This window comes from Cavia porcellus, unplaced genomic scaffold, assembly GCF_034190915.1.
Source record: "Cavia porcellus strain 051 isolate PalLab524CR breed Dunkin Hartley unplaced genomic scaffold, mCavPor4.1 scaffold_18, whole genome shotgun sequence".
NCBI classification, from domain to species: Eukaryota; Metazoa; Chordata; class Mammalia; order Rodentia; family Caviidae; genus Cavia; species Cavia porcellus.
The window spans coordinates 39978797-39993454 of record NW_026947501.1 but is presented as its reverse complement, the minus strand read 5'-3'; positions in this window follow the sequence as shown (position 1 = coordinate 39993454).

Genomic DNA, 14658 nt, shown 5'->3' with positions numbered 1-14658 from the left:
ATGGAGACACCAATTTGCATTGGTTGGTGCACAAGGCAGGCCAGGATCCAGGGGGAGTGATTTATAATATTTCCATCAGTTCTGAGGGCATCTCAGACAGGTTCAGTAGCAGTGCATCAGGAAGATATTTCACACTCAAAATCAGCAGGGTGGAGGCTGAGGACACTGGAATTTATTATTTTCTGCAACATACACATGCTGCTCACACAGTGATACAGCCCAGAACACAGATCTCTCTGCCTAGGGGAGGCCCTGCTGCACTGCTGTCTGGGGAGAAGCACAGTACAGTCTGCTCTGTGTGAGAGAAAGAGGATGAAGATCTCAGAACAAGTTGCAGCTAAGGTCGCTGCCCAGAAATGACAGTGAGGAAGACAGCAAAGCAACCAGAACCTGTGCTCTGCTGCGGGCTCTGACACAGAGGTAGAGGGATACAGCTGAATGCAGAGATTCCTTTGGGCCTTGAAACTGCTGTTCCTTTATGAAATTAAACAAAACCAAAACAAACACAAATTTAGCGAAAATGATTAATAAGATAGAAATCACTTATAAGGGTGGTACTTTATCTTTCACTGCGTTCTTATCATGCCATCTCCCAGTGGGGAATTAGTAGCCATGCATTGTCCTCAGCCTGCCTGTCATTCCTGGAGAGCTGATCCCAACTCTCAAAGGCAGAAGTGAGAGATCACTTCTGGGCTCCCAAGTTGGTCCCAGTTCCCTTACATGGATCATGATGCAGGGCTCTCAGTCTTCACAGACTCCATGATTAATAAAGGTCCAGCTTAAAGAAACTCCAGTGATGTCACACCCTGCTCATCAGTGCAGCTAGGTCAAGGTGAGCACCCAAAATGAGATTCTGCTTCACTACACAGTGGTGATGACCTGAGGGAATCTGAAGGATCTGCATTTGGTGAGAGCTGGGAATGCAACTGCTATGGGAGGGGGCAGATGGATTCTCAGAACTTTCACACAGCGTTTGACAACATTGGCAAATGAGACTTATGGCTAATTTGAGCCTCTATTCTCCATTATTACCCACTAAGACAGGAGAGGTCTTACTCTCCACAAGAGTTTATATTTTCCCTAAGTTTTTTTAAGGAAACAAAAAGTTTCAGCCTACTACTTCTAGGATTAACAAGCGCATCTCATTCTTCCAACTTATCCCCTTGACACTTGGTAAATCAAAAGTGGCCGCCAAAATTATTGTGAAAATCCTCCAAGACAAACCCTGTTCCCAAAGTTAAATATAGGATGAGAGAAAATGATGAGTTTGGTAAGGGACGATTAATATCTGCTACATTATCCTTTGCCTTTAGTCTAAGATCACAAAGTAAAAATAGAAAAGTCCTGAGAGGCTTTTTGGATGCTTCTATCCAAGTCACTATGAGCTCACCTTTATGGGATTCTGACCCAGCAGTGGATGTGGTGAACTGTGGACAGGTTCTGGTCATATTTTCAAATCAGAGCAAATAAACTCTAGTGGCACTGTGTGTGAGATGTGAGAGAAAAGCAAAACTAGAATGAATGCCATATATTTTTACCTGAGCCACCAGAGTGTTTGCAATGGTAGCTTTTAGATAGGAAGGGAGACACAAGAAACACAGCCAGTGAAGAGTGGGACATATTACAGTTCTGAGATGCCAACAGACTTCCTACCTGCACCCTAACCCTAAACTCATAGACAAAATAACATTGTAAGACTATTTTTTAAGTTTACAAATGTGAACTTAAACAGTATTAAACCAAAAGAAAATTTCCTGGTGCAGATGACTCTTATGGAGTGGTCCAAACACAGTCTCACCTTTGGGATCAGCTCTCCATGAGCAGGTGGGAAAAACAGTAGGCTGCCCTGAAAGACCTGTGCGCGCTCTGCCCTCTGCTGGACATGTGCATGCACTGCGGGTTCCATGCTACATTTTCGTCCTCTTTCAAAGTAGTACTTACTGCAGTATTTCCCTTACAGACTTACAACACAACTATAATCTACTTCGATGGCGGTAGAACTGCCACTGGCTTCTCAGGAAGCTCTAGATATTTAATCTTCCCATTATTCTCCTTCTGCATATTGAATGTAGACTCACATGGAACATTTTTGTGCATTATCATTTCCATCATCCTCTTTCCATGACGCAGTGCTCTTGTAGTCACTGGAATCCAGTCTCACACCAGCCCCCGTCTCTACTCCAGTACAGCATGCACACCATTCTCCATGTTGCTGAAACTCCAGTGTCTTGTGCTCTAATGATCTTGCAATCGCACTTAATATGATGCTATCAACTGAACACCTGATTGTCTGTGTGAGATATATATATAATGTATATAGATGGAAACAGGCCTGAGCAGATATTCACCCATTTCAAAATCTATTCACAAAGAATTTCACTTTCATCATATAAGGTAATTTTTTTTCGTTTTCCTCTTGCCTTCAAGAGAGTTATTGGTGTCCTGCTAGAAGACACATCTTTTTCTCTGTACCATACACTGTTCATTTTAGTGTTCTTATGCTGTTTAATTGCTAGGTCATGGAAAATATAACACATTGTGTTGTCTCTCAGATCATGAGATTTCAACTGGTCACATGACAAGGGCTTCACAACACTGCTGCTATGATGTTCATGGTAGAAAATGCTAAAAATGAATTCTCATCAGTTAATAATTGATTGTGTCTTTTGCAAGAGGCTAAGGACCATGAGACTTCCCTTCCCAGAGACTGATCTGGACACATCCCAGTATCCTAAGGACTGTGGCTCTGTCTCAAATGGGCAGAGCTATAAGCCCTGGTATGGTGCTGCAGCTGCAGATTTTCTGAGGGCTCCTTGGACCCATTGCTGCACATAGAATGGACGGTAGATCCATTTTTTCTCCCAAATACAGAGGATATTTTATATCACTGGGCTCACATGAGAAACCACCCACCATGCTCTTCACTCTTTCTGCACTACTGTACCCACCATTGAATTTGCATGTTATCCCCAGGGAGGCTTTTGCAAGCAAGTCTCAGATTAAAGCTGGCTCTAACTTGGCCTTGAATCATCAGGACTCTTCAGTACAATTTCTCGAAATGAGGCTCCCTCTTCAGCTCCTAGGGCTGCTATTGCTCTGGACACAGGGAAATGAGGAACGGTATGGAGTGAGAGAGTGATATTTGGTGTCCCACTGTTACCCAAAAGATTTCTGTCCATACCTGAGATGTGCAGCCCTAACTTGAAGCATGGGTATGTGAGGTTAAATCAGTGAGTGAGGAAAATTCCTAAAGGATGAAGGACCTGGCCTCTGATGAAGATTGCCACAAAGAAAGAGAGGGCTGCTCAGATGAATTTTATTTTTTTTTTATTATTTTTTTTATTTAAGAGGAAAAAGAGAAAAACACAAAACAAACCAAAGCAGCGTAAGGGTACACGCAATACAGAACTACAAAACAAAACAAAACAAAAAAACATAACAGTAAGAAATCACCTGCTAGTAGATTACACACTATCTTCTTGAAAATAGTTCCTCAAATCACAGTATCAAAGAACACAAGGTGGACATTCAAACAGGGAGACTGCAAACAGCTGTGTTCAATGTTCCAAAAACATTGATAAAGTCAGCTATTTAACACCCCCAAACACACTTGCTGTTATATCCGTTAGAGCTCTTTTTCTTTTTTTTTTCCCTCTCTTTTTTACAACAAAATTTACACATCTTGGATTTTATTACTCCTTAGTGCTTATTACTTTCTTTGGGGAGGGGGAAGAATACAGTCAAATATGGCAAAACAAAGCTGTCAGTCAATACCAAGGATAGACATAGCACATGGTGTAGAACAGAGTACAAGTTTATCAACAATGGTTATCAACGTTGTCCCTTGTTTCCTTAAAAAGAATTGTCTGTCTTATTAGATATTATAAAGTTGAACAAAACAGTAGAGAACAAGACCAATAAAACTTAGGCATTGTAAACATTACAGGACTTCCAAAGAAGACAATAGTCAAACCAGAATGGGTATCTTAGTGAATCTTATTGTCTTCAAAGTAGTTGCCTATTTCTTCAAACTTGATACTATCATATAGAATGGAACAGAGTCTAATCAGTCAAAACAAGATCGTGGGAGTACTACAGGACTTCAAAACAAGTTAATAGGAAATCGAAAAGAGTTACTATTTATATATCCTAATTTTTTTGAAATTTTTCTTTAATTAAGACAAACATAAGAAATGACTAAATAATTTTTTTTGAAACAATAAGGGGGAGATTGAGATAAATCAGGACATAACAATATAACAATAGAGGTCACAGCATGACTGTTTCAACAACCTAGTACTTCACCACCTTATAACCTGACTTAATAGTAGTTACCATAGTGTCTTTTTCCTTGAAATATTTGGATAAAACTTCATATACTCTAGCTTCAAATATTTTCATATCAAGAAGCCCAGAATAAAGCCTTTCTAATTAATGAGTGAAAACTTTATAAGGCTTCAAGGCCACCTAATGGGGAATCATGATTACCACATATTTTTATATATTTGAATCATTATTTACATTAGGGAAACTATTCGGTATTCACACATGCGAGATTGATTTATTTCACTAATGAGTATGGTCTCAAGCTGCGCCCATTTATTGATAAATATCTCAATGTGATCCTTCTTTATAGCTGAATAATACTCCATTGTATAGAAATACCACAACTTTTTTATCCATTCCTCAGTTGATGGGCACTTGGGTTGTTTCCAAGATTTGGCGATCACAAATTGTGCTGCTATAAACATAGGTGCACATATATCACTGTGGTATGATGCTTTCAGTTCTTCTGGGAATATGCCTAGAAGTGGAATAGCTGGAATAAATGGGATTTCCAGTCCCAACTTTTTGAGAAATCTCCAGACAGATCTCCACAAAGGCTGTACCAGTCTACACTCCCACCAGCACTGCAGGAGAGTTCCTTTTTCCCCACAGCCTCTCCAGCATTTGTTGTCGGTTTTCTTGATCCTGGCCATTCTTTCAGGAGTGAGATGGTATCTCAGTGTGGTTTTAATTTGCATTTCTCTAATGACCAATGATGATGAGCATTTTTTCATGTATTTATTTGCCATTTGCATTTCTTTATCTGAGAATTGCATATTCATCTCAGATGCCCATTTTTGGATTGGATCTTTGAATTTCGGAGGTCTGAGTTTCTTTAATTCTTTATATGTTTTAGACAAGAGGCCCTTGTCTGAGAGAGAGTTCACTAAAATCTTTTCCCAGTTTGTGGGTTTTCTTTTCACTATGCTGGAGATTTTTTTTGACATGCAGAAACTTTTTAATAAGAAGTGGTCCCAGTTATTGATTCTGGGAAGTATTTCCCGTGTGGTTTGAGTCCTGTTCATGAATTCTTTACCTACTCCTATGTCTCCAAGGTTTCTACCTATTTTGTCTTCCAATAGATTTAGTGTTTCTGTTTTAATATTCAGATCTTTGACCCATTTACATTTTAATTTAGTACATGGTGATAGACATGGGTCTAGCTTTAGTTTTCGGCAAATGGAGAGCCAATTTTTCCAGCACCATTTATTAAAGAGACTGTCGTTCTTCCAGTGAACCTGCTTGGCTCCTTTATCAAAAATAAGGTGGTTGAGTGTGTTCGTAGTTGTGGTTGTATCTTCTAATCTATTCCACTGATCTTCAGCTCTGTTTTGATTACAATACCATGTTGATTTTACTACTGTTGCTTTGTAGTATAACTTCAAGTCAGGGATTGTGATGCCTCCTGCTTTGTCTTTGCTGCTTAGAATTGCCTTTGCGATTCTAGGTCTCTTCTGGTTCCAGATGAAATTTAGGAGTGATTTCTCTAGATCTATAAGGTATGTTGATGGTATTTCTATTGGGATTGCATTGAATCTGTATAACAGTTTTGGGAGAATGGCCATTTTCACAATGTTTGTTCTTCCTATCCATGAGCAAGGGATGTCTTTCCATTTTCTGAGATCATCTTCAATTTCCTTTTTCAGTGTATTATAATTTTCACTGTATAAGTCTTTCACTTCTTTCGTAAGAGTAATTCCTAAATATTTCATTTTTTTGCTTGCTAATGTGAATAGTCCAGTTTCTCTTATTTCCCTCTCTGTAATTTTGTTGTTCGTGTATAGGAATGCTATTGATTTCTGAGTATTGATTTTGTATCCAGCCACATTACTGAATTTATTTATTGTATCTAAGAGTATTTCAATGGAGTTTAGGGGGTCTTCTATGTAGAGTATCATGTCATCTGCAAACAATGATAATTTAACTTCTTCTTTTCCTATCTTTACCCATTTTATTTCTCTTTCTTGCCTAATTGCTCTGGCTAGTACTTCCAGTACTATATTAAATAGGAGTGGTGATAAAGGACATCCTTGTCTTGTACCCGATTTTAAAGTAAAGGCTTCCAATTTTTGGCCATTTAGTATGATGCTGGCTGTTGGTTTGTCATAAATGGCCTTTATTATATTGAGGTAAAGACCATTTATTCCAATTTTCTGTAAAGTTCTTATCATGAATAAGTGTTGGACCTTATCGAAGGCTTTTTCTGCATCTATAGAGATGATCATGTGATTCTTATTTTTGGCTTTATTGATATGGTGGATTACATTTATTGATTTGCGTATGTTGAACCATCCTTGCATTCCTGGGATGAATCCCACTTGGTCATGGTGTATAATCTTCTTGATGATTTGCTGGATCCTATTTGCCAATATTTTATTGAGGATTTTTGCATCTGTGTTCATTAGGGAGATCGGTCTATAGTTCTCTTTTATAGTTGGGTCTTTCTCAGGTTTTGGTACTAGAATAATATTTGCTTCCAGGAATGACTTAGGAAGGATTGCTTCCCTTTCAATTTCATTGAATAGTTTGAGGAGTGTCGGCATTAGGTCTTCTTTATATTTCTTGTAGAATTCTGCAGTGAATCCATCTGGGCCTGCGCTCTTCTTGGTGGACAAGGACCCAATTACATTCTCAATTTCATTAGCAGAGATTGGTTTATTCAACAGTTTTATATCCTCTTGATCTAGCTTTGGTACTTCATATGCTTCTAAGAATCTGTCTATTTCTTCTGTGTTATCAAACTTTTGAGAGTAGAGGTTTTCGAAATAGGTGTTGATGATCCTCTGTATTTCTATTGGGTCTGTAGTGATTTCTCCTTTTTCATTTCTTATTGCATGAATTTGAGCTTTTTCTTTCCTTTTTTTAATAAGGTTGGCTAGGGGCTTATCGATTTTATTTATTCTTTCAAAGAACCAACTCTTTGATTCGTTGATTCTTTGGATTGTTTTCTTAGTCTCTATTGCATTGATTTCTGCTCTGATTTTTATAATTTCCTCTCTTCTTTTGGCTTTGGGCTTCACTTGCTCTTCTTTTTCTAGCTGTTTGAGGTGTAGCATCAAGTTATTTATTTGTATTCGTTCTGTTTTCCTGATGTGGGAACTCAGTGCAATAAATTTTCCTCTCAGAACGGCTTTCATTGCATCCCACAGGTTCCGGTAAGTTGTATCTGCATTTTCATTTTCTTTTAGGTATTGTTTGATTTCTTCTTTAATTTCTTCTGTGACCCACTGATTACTCAAGAGTGTGTTATTTAGTTTCCATGTGTTTGCGGAATTTTTGCAGTATCCTTTGTCATTAATTTCTAATTTCAGAGCGCTATGATCCGATAATATGCAAGGGATGATTTCAACTCTTTTGCATTTGCTTAAATATGTTCTGTGAGCTAATATATGGTCTATTTTAGAAAATGATCCATGTACTGCTGAGAAGAATGTGTATTCTGATGTTGTTGGGTGGAACATTCTGTATATGTCTATCAAACCCATTTGTTCGCAGGTGTGATTCAGTTCTGTTATTTCTTTGCTCATTTTCTGTCTGGTTGATCTGTCCCTTGGTGTCAGTGGTGTATTAAGGTCTCCTGTTACAATTGTGTTACTGATAATTTGAGTTTTCATTTCTGTTAATAATTGTTTTATATAACTGGGTGCTCTGGAGTTTGGTGCGTATATATTTAAGATAGTTATCTCTTCCTCTTGGAGTTTTCCCCTTACGAGTATGTAGTGACCTTCTTTGTCCTTTATGGTCATTGTTGGTTTAAAGTTCACGTTGTCTGCAAACAGAATGGCTACTCCTGCCTTTTTTTGGATTCCTGCTGCATGAAGAATTGTTTTCCATCCTTTGACTTTCAGTCTGTGAGTATCTTTCTGGGTTAGATGGGTTTCCTGTAAACAGCATATGGTTGGATTTTGTTTCTTGATCCATTCTGCTAGTCTGTTTCTTTTGATTGGTGCATTGAGACCATTTACATTAATGGTTATTACTGTTAAATGCTGGTTAATTGTAGGAATGTTATCTCTCTGCTGTTGCATCTTTATCTTTCTGTTCTGTTTAATTATTTGCTTTGCTTAGTGCTTTTTTCCTTTGTGTATCTAAACTGTCTTTCAATATTTTTTGCAGGTTTGGTTTGGTGTTCATGAAGTTCTTCAGCTGTTCTTTGTCATGGAAGTATCGTATTGCACCATCTATTTTGAATGATAGTTTTGCAGGATATATCAGTCTTGGTTGGAAATCATTTTGCTTTAGGATCTGGAATACTTCACTCCATGCTCTTCTTGACTTTATCGTTTGTGCTGAGAAGTCTGCTGTGATTCTGATAGGTTTTCCTTTATAAGTGATTTGTCTTTTCTCTCTGACAGCTTTTAATAATCTATTCTTGTGTTGGATTTCTGGGATGGTGATTATTATATGTCTGGGTGTAGTTTTATTTTGGTTATGACTGTTTGGAGTTCTATATGCTTCACTGATCCTGATGTCAGTTTCTGATCTCATGCTTGGGAAATTTTCAGCTATTACTTCTCTAAATATCCTCCTGACATCCTTCATGTTGTCTCCCTCTCTTTCATTAATCCCTATCATTCTTATGTTATTCTTCTTTGCATCGTCTTGCAGTTGTTGAATTGTTATTTCCTGGTTCCTTGTTATTTTCAAAAGATCTTTCCTTTCCTGTTCACTAGCTGCAATCCTGTCTTCAAGGTCTGAAATTCTATCTTCACTTTCATTAAGGCGGTTTTTACAACTTTCAGTGGAGTTTTTTATTTCCTGTATATCTCTGTGCATCTGCATTATGTATTCTGTTTGTTTCTTATATTGCTCGTCTAGGGATTCTATCTTTTTGTTTAGTTCCTCCAATTTTTTATCTGTGTTTTCTTTAGATATATTTAGAATCTCTTTCATTTCTTTTATCATTTCTTCTTTTATCTGGGAGATTATTTCGAGTTTGAATTTCTTTAAAGCTTCCTGGAGTTGCTTGTCAATTTCAGTGGCTATTGTGTCCGATATATGAGGTGGATGGGATATATTTTCTTCTATATACATCGCTCCTAGGGTTTCTTGAGATGGGCTGGAGGTTTGAGGTTGTAATTTGGTCTTTCGTTTTGTCATTTTCCTATATTTCTGTGTTTCAAGTGTTATTTGAAAGCTTCCTCAGGATCTGTTGAAAATCCCCTTCTATGATTGGAGCTACTGAGACTCTGGCGCCGCGCTACCCCAAGCCATTAGGCCTAAAGAACCAGTGGCCCTCCTCTGCCTGCTCAGAACTTCGCAGTTCCAGACAAGCTGGGCCTCAGGGACACTGTGTGCCCACCTGCCCCTTGGAAGCTCCACAGTTCTTCAATCGCAGCCGGGTTAGGGTACTCACCACAGGCCGCAGTGCTTCAGAAACCTGTGGACCCTCCCTGGTTGCAGAGATATCCACAGTCCTCCAGACACATGGAGAGGCCGATGCAGGCACCCCAAATCTGCCCAGCTCCTCCTCTGCAGACCAATGGCCAGGCGCGGCAGCTAAACAGGCTGGGCTAGGCTGGTAGTGTGGGCCAGCCCACCTATCGGGAGCTCAGCAGGTCTCCAAATGAAGCCGGGAATGGGGAGGCTGATGTGGAAGCCTCAAACCCACCTCTCTCCTTCACTGCACCTGGAAGCCTGAGGGAACTCCAGCAGTCTGGGTGCAGATATCCAGAGTCCTCCAGACACGCAGAGAGGCCAGTGAGGGCACCCCAGATCTGCCCAGCTTCTCCTCTGCAGACCTATGGCCAGGCGCGGCAGCTAAACAGGCTGGGCTAGGCTGGTAGTGTGGGCCAGCCCACCTATCGGGAGCTCAGCAGGTCTCCAAATGAAGCCGGGAATGGGGAGGCTGATGTGGAAGCCTCAAACCCACCTCTCTCCTTCACTGCACCTGGAAGCCTGAGGGAACTCCAGCAGTCTGGGTGCAGATATCCAGAGTCCTCCAGACACGCAGAGAGGCCAGTGAGGGCACCCCAGATCTGCCCAGCTCCTCCTCTGCAGACCTATGGCCAGGCGCGGCAGCTAAACAGGCTGGGCTAGGCTGGTAGTGTGGGCCAGCCCACCTATAGGGAGCTCAGCAGGTCTCCAAATGAAGCCGGGAATGGGGAGGCTGATGTGGAAGACTCAAACCCACCTCTCTCCTTCACTGCACCTGGAAGCCTGAGGGAACTCCAGCAGTCTGGGTGCAGATATCCAGAGTCCTCCAGACACGCAGAGAGGCCAGTGAGGGCACCCCAGATCTGCCCAGCTCCTCCTCTGCAGACCTATGGCCAGGCGCGGCAGCTAAACAGGCTGGGCTAGGCTGGTAGTGTGGGCCAGCCCACCTATCGGGAGCTCAGCAGGTCTCCAAATGAAGCCGGGAATGGGGAGGCTGATGTGGAAGCCTCAAACCCACCTCTCTCCTTCACTGCACCTGGAAGCCTGAGGGAACTCCAGCAGTCTGGGCGCAGATATCCAGAGTCCTCCAGACATGCAGAGAGGCCAGTGAGGGCACCCCAGATCTGCCCAGCTCCTCCTCTGCAGACCTATGGCCAGGCGCGGCAGCTAAACAGGCTGGGCTAGGCTGGTAGTGTGGGCCAGCCCACCTATAGGGAGCTCAGCAGGTCTCCAAATGAAGCCGGGAATGGGGAGGCTGATGTGGAAGCCTCAAACCCACCTCTCCCCTTCACTGCACCTGGAAGCCTGAGGGAACTCCAGCAGTCTGGGTGCAGATATCCAGAGTCCTCCAGACAGGCAGAGAGGCCAGTGAGGGCACCCCAGATCTGCCCAGCTCCTCCTCTGCAGGCCTATGGCCAGGCGCGGCAGCTAAACAGGCTGGGCTAGGCTGGTAGTTTGGGCCAGCCCACCTATGGTGAGCTCAGCAGGTCTCCAAATGAAGCCGGGAATGGGGAGGCTGATGTGGAAGCCTCAAACCCACCTCTCTCCTTCACTGCACCTGGAAGCCTGAGGGAACTCCAGCAGTCTGGGCGCAGATATCCAGAGTCCTCCAGACACGCAGAGAGGCCCATGAGGGCACCCCAGATCTGCCCAGCTCCTCCTCTGCAGACCTATGGCCAGGCGCGGCAGCTAAACAGGCTGGGCTAGGCTGGTAGTGTGGGCCAGCCCACCTATCGGGAGCTCAGCAGGTCTCCAAATGAAGCCTGGAATGGGGAGGCTGATGTGGATGCCTCAAACCCACCTCTCTCCTTCACTGCACCTGGAAGCCTGAGGGAACTCCAACAGTCTGGGCACAGATATCCAGAGTCCTCCAGACACGCAGAGAGGCCAGTGAGGGCACCCCAGATCTGCCCAGCTCCTCCTCTGCTCAGATGAATTTTAGAGGGATCATTGTGATTAGCATTCTTAGTTATCTCAAAATTGATAATTTTTCTTTTTAAATTAAAATTACAAAAGTAATATAGTTTAATAATGCCAAGAAAGCTAAAGTATGAAAGTGGATCTTGATGTTTGTATGTGACCTTGCACATCTCTTTCATCATTTTAGAATCCAGAGGAGAAGTTATGATGACCCAGACCCCACTCTCTCTGTCTGTCTCTCCTGGAGAGCCAGCCTCCATCTCCTGCACCTCCAGTCAGAGCCTCCTGCATAGTAATGGAAAAACCTATCTCTATTGGCTTGTGCACAAGCCAGGCAGGGAACCACCGGGCTTGATTTATTATACTTTCACCCACCATTCTGGCATCACAGATAAGTTTAGTGGCAGTGGGTCAGGGACAGATTTCACACTCAAAATCAGCAGGGTGGAGGCTGAGGATGCTGGGGTTTATCATGTTTTGCAAGCTACACATGAACCTCTCACAGTGCTACAGCCCTTAACACAAACCTCCCTGCCTGAGGAGGCCCAGCTGCCCTCCTTCACTGTCCAGGGAGCAGCACAGCACAGCCTGCTCTGTGTGAGAGTAGGAGGATGAAGAATAAGAACAGAAAGTTGCAGCTAAGACCTCCATCCAGGTCTAAGAGTGAGGAAAACAACAGAATGGCAAGAACCTTTGCTATACTGAGGATGCTGACACAGGGAGAGAAGCATGAAGCTCAATTCCAGAGGTTCTTTAATGCCTTAAAATGTCTGTTCTTTATGAAACTGTAAAAAAAAAAAAGCAAGTAAGATGAACCATGAATTTAGCTAAAGTGACTAACAAGGTGAGATGGCTTCCACAGTTGGAACTTTCTTTGGCATTTTCTTCATATCATGATAATCCAGTGGGATACTGGCACCATTCACTGTCCTTTCAGCCAGACTGGGACTCGTAGGATGCTGTGCCCATTTCAGGAGGGCAACAGTAAGGGGATCACTGCTGTCATTGCAATGCTGGATGTTGTAGGACTCCATGGATCATCAGGAAGTAGTACATGATGCAGGGGTCTTGGTCTTACTGACTCCATGGTGAGTAAAGATTCTGGCCTAAAAAAAGTCTGTCATGTTATGTCTTTCTAATAAATGCAGCAAGGCAAAGGTGAGCATCCAAATTGTGATTCTGCTTCATCACATACTGACAATTGAAGTGGGTTCATAAACAATGTAGGGATCCAAGCAGCCAAATTGATAAATTTGGAATTTAATTAGCTGAGCTCAGCGATGACTCAGGTGGATCCCACTGAGTGGCCCTGAAATGGAAAATTACAAAGTTTTTAAACAGAGAACCACAAAAAGACATTGTGTTGGAAACAGTTTAGCTATAATCTTTCATTAATTTTTGTTGGCACCTGTATCCTGCTTCTTTAGTTGAGCAGATTAATTTTTCTCCTGAAAGTACAGCTCATTCTGCTTTTTTCATGGGATTTATGCCCCGAGTAATATTTCATTTTCGTGGGTCAAATACAGGGCACTAGTTAAATGCAGGGCTCAAGATGGTGTCAGTTATGCCAAGCCACAACATTCTCCACTGATTTTAGTGTATGTATCAAATCCTTGAGTTTTGGTCATCTTTTTTAAAAATCACCTTTTTATTTATATTTTGTAAATGTGTCAACTCTGATGATGATGTTTTTATTTTTTGTAATCATCTAGCCTCTTTTATAGTTAATGAAGACTTTTTAATAACTCCTAAATGGTTGGTGTAAAAAACAACTAGGGCTAAGCATAGACCCCCGTTTTAAGAATAGGAGGTCTAGACATCACTAGTTCTGAAGGAACATCTCAGCCAGGTTGTTTAGAGAGTCCTCGAGGTGATGAACATTTTGTCTAAGTGTGCCTAGATCACAGTCTATTTGTTTGCTTAGTATATGGTAATTTTGGTCTCCCACTATGAGGACTGTGGAACCAGCTACTCCTAATCACAAAAAGGCAGGGATTAGGACTGGGGTCCTCTTTTTCATGAGGTTGGGTAACCCCATATGTTTCCTATTTTCTTTTTCTGAATACCAGTACATTTGAGGAAGGACATAAGTTAAGATACAGAATTCAGTGTTAGGTCCATTAAGACTGTCGAACAAGCACAAGGAATGAAGTTGTTGTACAGGCAAACCAAGTTTCCAGTGGGGAGACTAAATATTGGTTGAGGGGATAAGAGACACAGAGATCTTAGACCTTGTACATACAGAGTTGAATTATAAATGATTTGAAATGGGGAACACTCCAAGGGGCAAATTTACAGACTGGATACAAAGTCCAGAGCCCTGAATATTTTCCAGAGTGGGAGAATTAGATCCCTATCCCCACCAGCATGAAGATCAACAATCAAGTATTGAGGTGTTTACCATCAAAGTTCAATATTAGCTGTGCATACAAACAGACTTAGGGCCTGAATCTTTGCAGTTTTAGTCTACTTAGATGGAGTCCTTTGTATTGTGGGCTTGAAGTGGGCGTGATGAATCTAAAGGCTCTTTCTGACAACCTTGAAAACTCAAGGTGAGTGTATAGGGTCCTTACCAGTGGGCACTGGGGATATAGGCTGTCTACTTTTGATGTAAATTTGATCAGCAGGTTGAGCTTCTAGGGGGTCATCAGCTCTTTAAGGATTGGTCTGATAGCCCCAGAATAAACAGTGCATTGAGTACAAAAGAAGGATGTAGAGTCTATAAGTACTTAAGTTTCCCATTAGTAACAGCAGCCAACTTATATCATCTTGGACATGGGGAATCAAAGAAGGCAGTTGGCCATACATGGCATCAAAAGGAGTAATGTCCTGGAGGTAGAGGGTACATTGTTCGCACAGAAGGGCAAAAGGAAGGAGACTTACCCAAATATTGCCAGTCCCAAGAAAGAGTTTTGAAATCTTGTTGATTTTTTCTGCTTGGCCTGAACTTTGAGGCCAGTAGGCACAATGAAATTTTTAAGTGATTTTTAAAGCTGCAGCTAAATTTTAAGTGATCTGAGGTATGAAAGCTGAGCC